Source organism: Apus apus, chromosome 1 (assembly GCF_020740795.1).
Source record: "Apus apus isolate bApuApu2 chromosome 1, bApuApu2.pri.cur, whole genome shotgun sequence".
Classification (NCBI taxonomy): Eukaryota; Metazoa; Chordata; class Aves; order Apodiformes; family Apodidae; genus Apus; species Apus apus.
In genome coordinates this window covers 205,763,334-205,777,916 of record NC_067282.1, presented here as the reverse complement: position 1 = coordinate 205,777,916, position 14,583 = coordinate 205,763,334, and the positions used below count along the sequence as shown (strand labels likewise).

Genomic DNA, 14,583 nt, shown 5'->3' with positions numbered 1-14,583 from the left:
ACCCATGGCCACCTCTGATCTTTCACCAGTTCCACCACTTGCACAGCTGTGTCTAGGACAGAATTTTGAAATTATCCTTTTTAAAAAACAACCAGAAACCAAAGCTGTTTCCCTCGGGGAAGGTCTGCTGCAGAAGGGGGTCACAGCTCCCCAGTAACCACAACAGGGCCATTTGAAAGGCTGTGTAAAGACCCACATTGTTTAATTCCACTTTCCAGCCGCTGGGTCCCTCGCCACATAACATTCACACTGAACCTCCCTGAAGGGCTCTCAGGAACTACCAGATGAAACACATTAAAAGAAACACTATTGATTTGTTTATTTTTACCAATTCAGTTATTAACATGCATATTCTGCCCCACCTCAGTTCAAGGATTTTTCACTGGTGCATGTATGTGTCCAAGGATCTCTTTAGGGCCTCATGAAACCAAGGCTCTTCTCCTTGGAACAGCTCCGTTCTCCAGAGTATTTGGTAACAAACCTACTGGTTTGTGGAGCTCCACTCAGTCATTCACAATTTGCCACAAGTTTTTTTGTTTCAGAGGGGTTTTTTCCAAGGCAAGTTAACTCTTTCTTCTCATGTTCTTATCTCAGAGATTCAGAAGAAATCAAGAAAATCCCTACAATTTTCTTGTTTCTATCAAACCCAGAGCACCGTGCTGAGGGGGATGGGCAGTGCTGGACCTGGCAGTGCTGAGTTCATGGCTGGACTTGATTTTCATAGAATTACAGAATCCCAGGATGGTTTGGGGGGAAGGGACCTTAAAGATCACGTAGTCCCAACACCCTTGCCATGGGCAGAGACACCTCCCACCATTCCAGGCTGCTCCAAGCCCCATCCAACCTGCCCTTCAACACTGCCAGGGATGGGGCAGCCACAGCTTCCCTGGGCAACCTGGGCCAGGGTCTCACCACCCTCACAGCCCAGAATTTCTCCCCAACATCTCAGCTCCAGCTCCCTCTGCCAGCTGGAAACCCTTCCCCCTGCTCCCATCCCTCCCTGCCCTTGGCCCAAGCCCCTCCCCAGCTTTCCTGGAGCCTCTTCAGGCCCTGGAAGGTGCTCTCAGGTCTCCCTGGAGCCTTCTCTTCTCCAGGCTCAACACCCCAACTCTCCCAGCCTGTTTCCAGAGCAGAGCTGCTCCAGCCCTCCCAGCATCTCCATGGCCTCCTCTGGACTCTCTCCAACAGCTCCGTGCCCTTCTTGTGCTAGAAGCTTCAGAGCTGGTCCCAGCCCTGCAGGGGAGTCTCACAAGAGAGTTTAGGGGTCTTTAAAAGGTCTTTTGCAACCAGAATAACTCCATGACTCTGTTTCTGGTAAAGCTCCCTATGAGTATCAAGGCTATATGCTCTATAGGTTTTATTTGTGATGGGCCCAAGCTCAGAGTTACTGGGAGGACCCTGGGGAAAAGGTGTCCAGAACCAAAGCTCCCCCAGCCTTCCCCCACAGCCCATGCAGCTCCACTTCCCATCAATCTGCCAAACTGCCAGGTTAGTTAGTTTAGATTGATCCTAGTCTTTTGGGAACTAGCTCCCCCACCCCCCTCCCTCCAAACTATAGCACAAAATGTGTGAGAGAGAAGCAGTTTCTAATTGGAGCTGTTTAAATCAACTGTATATCGAGATGAACAATTAAAACCCCTCAGGTTTCAGCAGTGCAGCCCCAGGCAGGAGCTGCTGCATTGTCCATTCACTTGAAGGATCTGAACTTCTGAGTCAGGAGCAGACATTTCCATTTTCAGCCCGGGTGACACTGCTGCGTGGCTCTGCTGTGTGCTCCTTACAGACTGTTCCTCAGATATTTTTAACTAACTATGCTTAGTTACACAGTCACCAAGGGAGGAAAAAAAAGGCATAAAAGGCCTTAAATTAGGAACATCTGGGTGCAGTTCACCCAAACACACACCTCTTCTGAACACACACCTGGAACACACACACAGATCTCCCTTTTCAGACGTAACCCCGTTACACAGCTGTCAACACTACAGGTTTTCAAGGGCTCTAATGCACCTCCAGGAGGAGCTGCCCTGCCCACAGACAGGCTGACAGGATGTCCCTTGGGAAGAACAGCAGCTCTGCCCTCAGCACAGAGCAGGGAGATCCCCTTCGCAGCCTCCTTCTTAACACAAAGGTTGAGGAGTTTAGCTTCTCCTGCGCTCCTCGCTGGTGGAGCTGGGTCTCTGGAAGACACTGATGCAATTGCCAGTGCCCTGGGACTGGGTGCAGGTCCTTCCCACTAGGGAGGGAGGCTGCCCTCCAGCAGTGACTCTCCCACCACGTTGCCCAAGGCACATGTAACAACACAAGGCTCTTCTCCTCTGCCCTCCCTCCAGCCAAAACAAGCTCTTCTAGCTACAATGATCTTCCAGGCTCAATGACATTCACCAGGGGGATCTGGAAAGGACTGCCCATGGCACATGGAAACCAAGAGTCAGGCTTAAGCAGGTGTCCAGGCAATCAAGTCAAGTTTTGTAATCCACACATCATCTCTGCAAGCTTGGAAGTGGAAGGGCAGCACACACAAAAAACCCAATGAGACCTACAGAACAAATAAGGACCAGCAGCACAAGAGAGGACCTGCAGGAGCCAGATGAGATGTCCTGAAGGCCACACGGCAGGCACAAGAGACAACACACTGCCCTAACACCGGCCATAAGGTCTCAGCCACAGTGCCTCTGGTAGCAGGGAGGTACAGCCCAGGCTGAGCAAGCAGCTCCCAGTACCAGCAAATTCACAGTCCGAATGGTTTGGGTTGGAATGGACCTTTAAAGGTCATCCAGACACACCTTCCCAGCTACAAACAGGGACACATTCCACCAGGTAAGGCTACTCCAAGCTCCATAGAACCTGCCACTGGACACTTCCAGCTGTCAACCACAGCTTCTCCGGGCACTCTGGGTCTCACCACCCGCACTATCAAACTTTTCTTCCTCTGTCCAATCTAAACCTGCCCTTTTCCATCTTAAAATCACCAACACTTGTCCAGTCTCTACAGGCCTGGGTACAAAGCCTCTCTCCTTCTTACAGGCCCATTCACATATTGAAAGGCCACAGGCAGGTCTCCCTGGAGCCTTCTCTTCTCCAGGCTGAACACCCCAACTCTCCCAGCCTGGCTCCAGAGCAGAGCTGCTCCAGCCCTCCCAGCATCTCCATGCCCTCTGGCCTCTCTCCAACAGCTCCATGTCCTTCTGGTGTTGGGGACCCCAGAGGTGGCCCCAGCCCTGCAGAGGGGTCTCAGCAGAGCAGAGCAGAGGGGGCAATCCCCTCCCTGGCCCTGCTGGTCATGCTGGTGCCAGCCCAGGACACAGGTGGCTTTGCTGGCTCCTGTTGATCTTCTCCTCACCCAACACCCCCAAGTTCTTCTGTTCAGGGCTGCTCTCCATCCTTTCTCTCTCCAGCCTGGATTTGTGCTGGGAATTGCTGCCACCATGGACAGGACCTTGCCTTGCTGAACTTCACATGGTTTGCATGGGCCTGCTTCTAAACCTGTCAAGGCCCCTCTCAGTGTCATCCCTTCCCTCTGGTGAATCAACTGCACCACTCAGCTTAGTGTGCAACCATGGTGAAGATGCACCTTCTCCCATGAAGAACCTGAGCTACTGTGAAAAACCTCAGCAGCATTAATCACCCAAGTGCAGCTCATCTAACAGGACCTACCCCTGGAAACAAACCTGAGCAATCCACCCACAGCAACGACGGTGTCACCTTGGAGAGCCAGGAGCCCAGCTGGAACAAGCCCTTTCTTCTGGCATTAGGACATAGGTCCACCTTCTTTCTCTAACTCAAAAAAATGCATCTTCACCTCCTTCCAACATGTTGGTAAGAAAAAACACCTACTGAATAACAGGAAATGGGCTCTGAGAAACTGAGAACAGCCAGAGAACTGCTGAGTGTGACAAGCCCGACAAATGGCAAATGCAGTTTCTTCTCGTGATACACGAGTCACACGGATCCAACACCATTTCCTGTTTACACTGTCTTGAAGACACCTACTTAAACTTGAGGAACTTCTGAATGCTGAAATATTAAACGCTAGAAATCACCAGTAAAGTTAAGGAACGCAAGGTAACCACACAGCACAAGAGGTAGAAGGAAAAACAGGAGTATGAATGAGTATCCTACTTTCCCTAGCAATTCGTGGCACTGCACACCCCAGTAAAGAACTTCCCCCAGGAAGTTCCGCCTCAACATGAGGAAGAACTTCTTTCCTGTGAGGGTGACAGAGCCCTGGGACAGGCTGCCCAGAGAGGCTGTGGAGTCTCCTTCTCTGGAGACTTTCAAACCCATCTGGATGTGTTCCTGTGTGACCTGCCCTGGGTGAGCCTGCTCTGCCAGGGGGGTTGGGCTGGATGATCTCCAGAGGGCCCTTCCAACCCTGAACACCGTGGTTCTATGAAAGGGTAGCATTAAACAGGGCCCTGTGGGGAAGTCAGTAATAAGAGGATAGGAAATGAAGTGCACTCTGCTCACCACAAGCAAGTTGATCACTATCAAACCTGGCAGAGCCACAGCTGCAACAGAGCGAGGGCAAAGGCAGAAGAGGCCCCCCCACAGCCTCTGCCTCCTCCCCAATGGCTAAAGCACCTCTCGCTGGTCAGAGCAGGAGAAGGAACATCTACACTGAGTAGCTTTGTGGTCTGCACTGTTTCCTCTTACAGAATTTCTCCAACTTCTTACAGACTTCAGCTTGGTCATTAAGTCCTTTAAGTGTGAACTGCCTTCTGCATTCAGCCCTTGGTTCTTGTTGAGGTATCCCCCAAAACCTGCCAACCAGAATGGTATCTGGGGACTTTTTACAAGGGCTTGTAGTGAGAGGATGAGGGGCAATGGATTAAAACTGAAAGAGGGGGAATTGAGATGAGACTGAGGGAGAAATTCTGGGCTGTGAGGGTGGGGAGAGCCTGGCCCAGGTTGCCCAGGGAAGCTGTGGCTGCCCCATCCCTGGCAGTGTTGAAGGGCAGGTTGGCTGGGGCTTGGAGCAGCCTAGAATGGGGGGAGGTGTCCCTGCCCATGCAGGGGGGTTGGAACTTGATGAGCTTTAAGGGCCCTTCCAACTCAAACCATTCTATGATATAATTCTATGATATAATGTATCATGACCACGTTCAACATCCAACCAGACACATCCCAACCACCCACACCTGTACAGTGACAAAGAAGAGGCAACCCTGTCAAGAAGGCCAGAACAACCAGCTGTTCTCTCACCTGCATCAACTGCAGCATTTCCTCCCATGCCTCTGCAGGATCCCTGAGTGCACTGTGGTGCTCAGAGATGGAAAGCCCAGGGTAACCATGTACACTTGGCTTAGCATGCACACTGGCAGGCTGGGAGAAAGGCTGATGAATGTCCTGACCCTCTAAAGAAAACACACTTTTACACAGCTTTGACTCTTGGCCCTGAGCCTCACTGAGTTGGTAGCAGCACATGGACAGCTTCAATTATCCAGGTACAAAACTACTAAGGAGCATGAAGGTCTCCACTTGAGGGACAGCTTGGTGTACAGCTCCAACAGATTCTAGCAAGAACTGTTACTGACATTTCTGGTCACAAACACAACACAGCATCTCTACACACAGGAGCAAAGAATCATCTAGGCTGGAAAATACATGTAAGATCATCCAGTCCAACCACTACCCCAGCCCTGCCAAAGCTACCACTGCCCCATGTCCCTCAGCACCATCTCCAGGGCTTGGAAACCCCTCCAGGGATGGGGACTCCCCCCCTGCCCTGGGCAGCCTGGGCCAGGCCCTGACAACCCTTGCCAGGAAGGAATTGTTCCCCAGATCCAACCTCAGCCTCCCCTGGCACAACTTGAGGCCGTTCCCTCTGGTCCTGTCGCTTGTTCCTGGGGAGCAGAGCCCGACCCCCCTGGCTCCAACCTCCTCTCAGCAGCTGCAGAGCCAGCAGGTCTCCCCTCAGCCTCCTTTGCTGCAGGCTCAACACCCCCAGCTCCCTCAGCTGCTCCTCACAAGTTCTCCAGCCCCTTCTCCTTGAGCTCCAGCCCCTTCCCCAGCTCCGGGGCCCTTCCCTGGACACGCTCCAGCCCCTCCATGTCCTTCTTGTCCTGAGGGGCCCAGCCCTGACCCCAGGATTCCAGGTGTCCCCTCCTCAGGAGTCAGCACAGGGGGAACAGTCTGTGAGCTGTAAACAGGCTGTGGTGTTTCTTGCTGCCTTTTCCACTGCTGAAGAAAACCTGCAGACTGGACAAGGGACATTATAATGAGTACGTTTGTGTTTTTCAATGTAAGACCTAGAAAGAGTTTCAAAAGAAAAATAGCAGGAGTTATCTTGGGCAGCAAGAATGTGAACTTCAACCCTAAGATGTTTATCCTCATGTTCTCATATTCTTATTTAGCCCTTTCTTACTTGCTGTTTAAGGAAGGAAAGTGAAATGTGAGAAGCTGTGCAGCAGGGATTGGTTTGAATGTCTGTGTGGCCATGGGCAGCCTGCTGGTGTCTCAGCCCCGCTTTGTCTGGGCTACAAATAAAGGCAGGTCCATGGTTGGTCAGGGGGGGTCAGGCTCTGCACCCCAGGTACATCTTCCCTCCAAGTGCACAAGCAGCACTTTCCCTGTCCTCTGCACCTGTAACACCACAGAGTACTAGAAAACTCCTACTTTTCCTGCAGCTGTGGAGCCAGGGAGGGTCTGGCAGCCTAGGCAGCACCAAGGAACAGGCTGCAAAACAACAGTAGGGAGAGATGGGCTTAGAGATTATGTGCTCTGCTGTCCTGTGACAATCATCTTTGGTGTCCAAATGAAATAAAATTCACCGTTTAGCCCCCTGATTTGTTAGCCTTCTTCTCTTCTTGCTTGGAAGTGCAAAAATAAGACTTTCAGAAAGGCAGGTGTGCTGGATCACGTGGAAGGAAGGAGCCACTTCACCCAAGGCTGCCACCAGCAGGCAGCTCTGACAGCCCGTGCCGTTAAACCAAATAAAAGGACAAATTTCATACTCCAATTCCCAGCAAAAAACGTGTCAGGTTCAAAACACTTATTGCAGAAGATAGATTTGATCCATTCGTGATCATGAACAGCTCTGAAGGAAGGCAGGAGCTCTGCAGACACAGGGAGGAGGGACCATCCCTGCTCCAGGTAGGATGGGGAAAAAAATTAAAAGTAGGCTACTAAGTGTAGATGGCAAAATGTGCTCCCTGTTTAATATTGTTAAACAGTAGGTGGGGATTAATTGTTGCAACCTACTGTGAACACATCTTTAAAGCCAGTCTGTCCCAGCCCAGGAAGGGCAGTTTGGGACAGCCAGGGCAGCACTGCCCCCTCCTCCTGCCTGGGGGCCAGAAACGTCATGTACAGCACCCAGAGCAGGCAGGGCTTGTCTGCCTTGTAATTCTGTGTAGGAACTGGGAAACAAAGTATTTCCTACCTTTTTCTGCACAAGTTAAATATTACCACGTTTCAATTTGATGATTAACTGTAAGTATCTGAAACTTGTCCTGCCTAAAGCACTGGGGTGTTCAGGTCCTAACCCAGATGAGGCCCAAAGAGCCAGCTACAAAAAGCACCTTTCTGCCCCAGCTCAGGCCTCAATACCTTAGTGCAGGTCATCTCTGTCAACAGTAATCTAGAAATATCCTTTGTTTTTTCAGGCAGACACCTCAAAGCTGCTCCTATTACTTCTGGAGTATGTAATTCAAGGAAAAAAAAACCAACAATTATTTAAATAAACAGGTTTCTATAACTATACGCTGCCATTCTTGAGGATTAACTGCTTTGTGGAGAGCATTTCTGAATTTGATATGTGTAGAATTAAACTGTCACTCAAACACCAGCTATTTGCCAACAATTCACTGCAGGAACCTGTTCACATCTAGAAGTTATGCCGAGGCTTCCATCGAGAGGCAGAATAACACACAGAACAATCCCTGCTGCACACAGGTTCTGGGTTAGAGCTTTAAAAACATAAAATGCAAAGAAAAATAAAGTATTTCTTCTTACTATGAATGTTTCAAAGTAATCGCTGCTTTTCATTTTGCTCCTTATACAAGTAGAATGTCACCACTCCCCTCTCCTCTGTGAGGCCTGTAAGGACTGAACCCCTTTGTCTCACATCATCTCATCCTTCCACTTAGCAGGGATTCCCACTTGGTGACCTGGATTTTATCTTGTTAACTAAGCGTGTGTGGGTGGGTGGGAGATCTGTTTAAAGCCTTCACCCCAGGACCATTCAGTTTGGCAGAAGGGCTCTCTGCCTGTTCTACAAGATGTCAAAAGGAGTCTGCAAAAATCACAGGTGATCAAAACTCCCTGACTGACAGACTCACCCACTGGTACTTAACACAAAACACTGCTGCTCTGGCTGCCATAAAAGAATACACTGCATCTCCTGCCCCCCAGAAAAACTCAGGGTGATACTTTTTTCTTACTTTTTATTATGAGAATTCTGTGTTTGAGCTATTTTGCACAGGACTGTTACTGTAGTCAGGTCTGGAACTACCAAAGTTGCCCTGAGACTGACTGACTATGGGCAGATACACAAAAACCCCAACAGCATTTTCCAACCTTTTAGTACACACTAAAAGACCAGTAAAACTGAAGATGCAGGGCCAGCAATCACCACAGGTTCTCCTTCTGGAAACTGGGAGGAAATTACCAAGATTTACTGGTTTTTTGCTTAAGCCTATTTAAGCCCATTCCTGATAAAATAAAACATTTAACATTTTCCACTTAGTTACTAAGTGGAAACACATGGAACTGCTGAGACAAGTACATTATTCTACTTGTTTCCAAAAAGAAAGTATTTTTTAATACTTCTGACTTTCCTGTAACATGCTCTCTGTTACAAAAATACAAAGGACAAACATAACTTCTGCAGTTATGTCAGAGCTGGACAGTGTTCCTAGGCCCCATTTAGTTCAGTCTGTCTCTTTAGTCTTGACAGGCATGGATTCCTGAGGTGAATTTTAAGGATATTTTAGGGTTTGGTGGTTGTTTTTTAAACAAGTTTTTAATACAAAGCCTCCTTTATTTCCTCTCTAAGCATAAAGAGTTTTAAGCTTTGCTACACAGAGAAAAAAACCCCACAAACAAAACAACAGAAAATCTAGATAATTCTCTCAAATTGCAGTATCTGAGTAAGTTTTAGACACACCTGCAAGTCAGATGGTAAAGATCACCAAGACTAGATGGCATTCACCCCAGAGCTCTACACCCTTAGATCCAGCTATGGAGCAAAGTATCACTCTATTTAACTTGGTGAACTTCAAGCCTAAAACCAGCTTATTAAGCAAACTGTTACACAACTTAAAAAATCCCCACTGAAAACAGGCAGGTGGACAGAAGTGCTTGGGCTTCTCCTAACACCTTTAAAGGAAAATAATTTTTTTTTGTGCATCAGCAGCTGGTTAAGACACAGGAAATATATCAAATCCAATTTAATAAGAAACTGAAAAAGGCAGCAAGTAGAGTCCCAAAAGAACCAGTGCTGCTCAATGAGTTCGTAAGTCATCTCAAAAGAAAGATGAATAGCAGGGCAGCAACACCTACTAGTGATAGGAAAACTAGTTAGCTGAAACCTACCCAAGCTGTCAGAAACAGCTGCAGAATGGTTAGATGTTACTAAGCAGCCAGACAATGAAGCTGCAGCTGTAACTCAGTGCTGACAAAGCACAGTACTATTTCTGGGAGAAAACCCACCACAGAACAAGGCCCACTCAGGTGGTTTAACCTTGCTGAGATCAGCACTCTCAGACAGAAGTGCTCAAACCTTTATCAGGGGCACACAAGGAAAATCAACACTTGCAGAGTTTATAAACTGCACCAACAGGTACCTGAGCAGCAACTGCATCACTTCAGGTGAATTTCTCTTTTTGGAAAGAGGACACGCAGGGGATAAGCAATTTGCCCCCATCTGCTGTGTCCTGACTGGCAAATCCTTGCCTCTGGGCTTGGTTCAGCTGGTCCCAGGAGCTTCCTGGGACCAGTCAACATCCACAGTGTCCTCTGGATCCTCAAGAGGTCTCTCACTCTCCACAAGTTCTGAAGCCAGGCTGTCCATCTGCCCCTTGTTCATCTGAGAGGTACCCCATGCTCTCCTGCACCACAAGTTTCTTTCCTGCTGAACTTTCACACACTCACACTCTTCTTCCTGCCCCATCCCACGTTCTGGGAACTTCTTCCCTCAGGTATGCTCAGATGATTCCAGGAAGGAGCCATCTCCCCTCCTTCTGGAGGGCTTTGCCTGAGCTGAGTGCCCCAGCCAGGACACAGCCAACAAGCAGCCCTCCTCTGTGATGCACAGCAACGGACAGTGTAACACCCAAACACAGCAGATCCTGTTTGTTACAGCCACTTGGAAATGATCTTGGAGCCACTCTTCAAGGACCTCAATACAGAGCAGCAGTCAAAGAGGTAGAAGTAATGACAAAAGTTATTGCAAGACAGAATAAGCAAGCAACCAGAAGACATGACACCATTTGACTCTGGTGTGTCTGCACCTCAGGTGCTGGTCTGCCCAGCTTTGCCCAGGAGACAGCAGAGCTCAAACAAGTGCAGCTGGTCTGCTCAGCTGCTCCACAGAGAAACAGCACAGCTTCTAAGGATGAAACTTGACTTGATACATGGCTACAGCTCAGAAAAACAACAAATAAAGGCAGGAATAGTATGAAGGTGAACAGACATTTACAGCTTCCCATAAACCCAGGAACAGGGACATCTCACAGTTACCAAAACCTGAATGAAACACTAATTAAGTTCTGCATGGAAAGAAGAAAACCTGTCAAGCTTAACCATCACAGATGGCTATGGAGTCCAGAAGCTCAGCTGAGCTCAACCACTCAGCTGGTGTTGACCCCGAGATGTTTTACAGCCACTGGTGTTCCAGGACAGTCACCAGCCTGGGCGACTGTCAGCAGTGGGAGTGCCCATCCCACATCTACACTGCTCTAACTTGCCCCAGGTATCTCCTTAGCAGAAGCAGGTATTGGAGGGTCCTGAGCAGCTGGATGTCAAGGATGACTTGAGGTCATTTGCCAGACTGGGTGACATTGTTATTTGTGACTATTTTTTTTGTTTGTTTCTATCTCACTGGCATAAATGACTATGAACGTCTGGGTATCATCCACACATTCTAGTTCCCAGTGGCTTCCAGAACCATTTTCACAGCATCACAAAATCACAGAATCTTAGGGGTTGGAAGGGACCTCTAGGGATCATCCAGTCCAACCCCCCTGCCAGAGCAGGATCACCCAGAGGACATCACACAGGAACGTGTCCAGGTGGGGTTTGAATGTCTCCAGAGAAGGAGACTCCACAGCCTCTCTGGGCAGCCTGTTCCAGGGCTCTGTCACCCTCACAGGGAAAAAGTTTTTTCTGATGTTTACATGGAACCTCCTATGTTCCAGTTTGCACCCATTGCCCCTTGTCCTGTCACTGGACATGACTGAACAAAGCCTGGCTCTGTCCTCCTGACACTGCCCTTAACATATTTGTAAACACTGATGAGGTCGCCCCTCAGTCTCCTCTTCTCCAAGCTCAAGAGACCCAGCTCCCTCAGCCTTTCCTCATCAGGGAGATGTTCCACTCCATCATCTTTGTGGCTCTGCACTGGACTCTTTCAAGCAGTTCCCTGTCCTTCCTGAACTGAGGGGCCCAAAACTGGAGACAATATTCCAGATGTGGCCTCACCAAGGCAGAACAGAGGGGGGAGAGAACCTCCCTTGCCCTACTAACCACCCCCTTTCTAACACACCCCAGGATGCCACAAGGGCCACAAGGGCACATTGCTGGTCATCCTCCTGTCCACCAGGACCCCCAGGTCCCTTTCTCCTACCCTGCTCTCCAGCAGGTCAGTCTCCAACCTGTGCTGGTACATGAGGTTGCTCTTCCCCAGATGCAAGACTCTGCACTTGCCCTTGTTGAATTTCATCAAGTTTCTCCCCACCCAACTCTCCAGCCTGTCCAGGTCTCACTGAATGGCAGCACAGCCTTCTGGTGTGTCAGCCACTCCTCCCAGTTTAGTGTCATCAGCAAACTTGCTGAGGGCACACTCTGTTCCATCATACAGGTCGTTGATGAAAATATTGACCAGTACCGGTCCCAGTACCAACCTCTGAGGGACTCCATGAGCCACAGAATCACTTTCATAGAATCACAGGATGGTTTGGGTTGGAAGGGACCTTTAAAGGCCATCTAGCCCAACCCCCCTGCCGTGAGGAGGGACAACTTCAATTAGATCAGATTAGATCAGATTGCTCAGAGCCATGTCCAACCTGACCTGGAATGTTTCCAGGGATGGGGTATCTCCCACCTCTCTGGGCAACCTAGGCCAGTGTCTCAGCACCTTCAGCATGAAGCATTTCTCTCTTATCTCTACTCTGAATCTACTCTCCATTTGCACCAGTTTCCAGCCATCAGGTCTGACGAGCAACATAAATGTAACCAGCTCCATAAGCAGCAGCAGCTTTACTTACAGCTCAGCTAAATCCTGCACTTGCCTGCAACGAAACTCAGGGTGTCCTCCTTTGAGGAGTTTTAAGAATGTCCTTAATTCCATAACCTGTTCCCCCTGGGAAATCTTGCTTCATGTAAAAATCTTATACCTTTCTAGCATTAACAAAGCTTTTCTTAACTGAGTTACCAACAGGAAAGTGACCGAGGCAGCCAGTTCCACTGCTGCCACTGGGCAGGGTCACTGCTCCCACAGGCAGTCCTTCCATCTCCAAATATTCCCACAGCAGTGAATCCCCAGGGTAGATACATCCTTCATGAAGGTGAAGCTCCTCTTGTTTGATTTAAACTGCCTGTTGGTAACTCTGTGGGATGCTTTCAATTTTTCACATTACAAAAATCATAAGAGGGGTTTAGGTGGGAAGGGAACTTCAGCTCATCCAGTCCCAATCCGTGCCCTGGGCAGGGACACCGCCCACCATTCCAGGCTGCTCCAAGCCCCATCCAACCTGCCCTTCAACACTGCCAGGGATGGGGCAGCCACAGCTTCCCTGGGCAACCTGGGCCAGGCTCTCCCCACCCTCACAGCCCAGAATTTCTCCCTCACATCTCAGCTCCAGCTCCCTCTGCCAGCTGGAAACCCTTCCCCCTGCTCCCATCCCTCCCTGCCCTTGGCCCAAGCCCCTCCCCAGCTTTCCTGGAGCCCCTTCAGGCACTGGAAGGTGCTCTCAGGTCTCCCTGGAGCCTTCTCTCCTCCAGGCTGAACACCCCAACTCTCCCAGCCTGTCTTCATGGCCTATTCACTTTCATGACCCCAAGGAGAAACTGCACTGGGTGTCATTTCCCTGTTGTTACTCCTCAGAACAGCCACAAGCAGCTCCCAGAGCACAGTAACCAGAAATAATTGGGGGAAAAAAAAAAAACAAACCCTTCCATCTTCTTCCGCTCAATTATGTGCATTAAATTAGAGGTCAAGTTTTAAGAAGCACTTACCAGTTAAACCCGGTTTTAGGGAGTAACCTGACCAGCATATCATGACTGGGCTGCAGGCTCACCAGCTGCAGAGGAACTGGGCTTCTCAGCTGGACGTAACCAGCTCTGAATCTCATCAGCAGGACCAGCCTGGTGCCACTACAGTTCCCCCTCAAATGCCTCCAGGTACTAAACATGAAAACAACCTCACTAGCCACCACCAGAACATGCAACACAGCATGAGAAAGCACATTGTCATGGCCCAGCTTACAAGGAAAGGTAGATGTGCTTACCTTCGGTAGAAGTTATTTCAAATGTGAAATCCCCTCCACGGACAGAGAAACATTTGGGTTACAGTTCCTGGAATATACCCAGCTTCAGAAAATTATTTTCATCCAGTGTGAATTCTTTCTCTAGCTTCTTATCCTGGAAAATATTTTTAAAAGTTACTATTAATCAAGGTAACTGAGGGCCAAAGATTTTTTTTTTTTCCCCCTAAACAAACATCCACATAACCTTTCAGCCCAAGGCAAAATTTGAGCAAGACCAACAGTCTTTGCAAAGCCATCAGCACCACAGCAGATGTTCTCCTTGCAGCCATCCCCTCTTCTGGAGCACTGGGCAAACCTGAACCTTCCCACCCAGCTGGGACACGGTAGGAGTTCAGCCTCTTTTCCCTTCACAGCCTCAGATTCAGCTGTGAGACCTGTACCTCAGTAAAGAACACATCTGTTTTCCTGACATCACTTCAAAAGAAAGTTAGAGGTTGTCCAGGAAACCTAAGGGTCATTTTCACTGGTTCCAAGAATAATTGCAGCAACAATCCACATATTTCACGTGGGGTCTGGGGCCCTATCACCTCATGGAGCCAGAGGAACACTCGCCTCTCGACCAAAGTTCGCAGCAGTTTCAAAGGTGACTCACAGAGGGGGAGCAGGACCATAGAACCACGGTGTTCAGGGTTGGAAGGGACCTCTGGAGATCATCCAGCCCAACCACCCTGCCAGAGCAGGCTCACATGGGCAGGTCACACAGGAACACATCCAGATGGTTTGAAAGTCTCCAGAGAAGGAGACTCCACAGCCTCTCTGGGCAGCCTGTCCCAGAGCTCTGTCACTCTCACAGAAAAGCTTTTCCTCATGTAATTACTTCATTGAAGTACAATATTTACCCAAGACTGCTTTGTTTAGGAAGAAATTATTTAGTGTG

General features: G+C 49.2%; 1 protein-coding gene across 3 annotated transcripts in view; it reads right to left on the bottom strand.

Moving 5' to 3' along the window:
• The window catches only part of PPP6R2 (protein phosphatase 6 regulatory subunit 2), a 98,416-nt gene that overhangs the window by 56,451 nt on the left and 27,382 nt on the right, over nucleotides 1–14,583 (bottom strand). For 2 of the 3 annotated variants that reach the window (XM_051612181.1, XM_051612198.1), the window contains exon 2: nucleotides 13,668–13,800. The gene's annotated coding sequence lies outside the window, so the exon portion shown is untranslated. Of the gene's footprint in view, nucleotides 1–13,667; nucleotides 13,801–13,890; nucleotides 14,046–14,583 lie in introns of those variants that run through there. The other variant, XM_051612189.1, reaches the window with a different exon arrangement.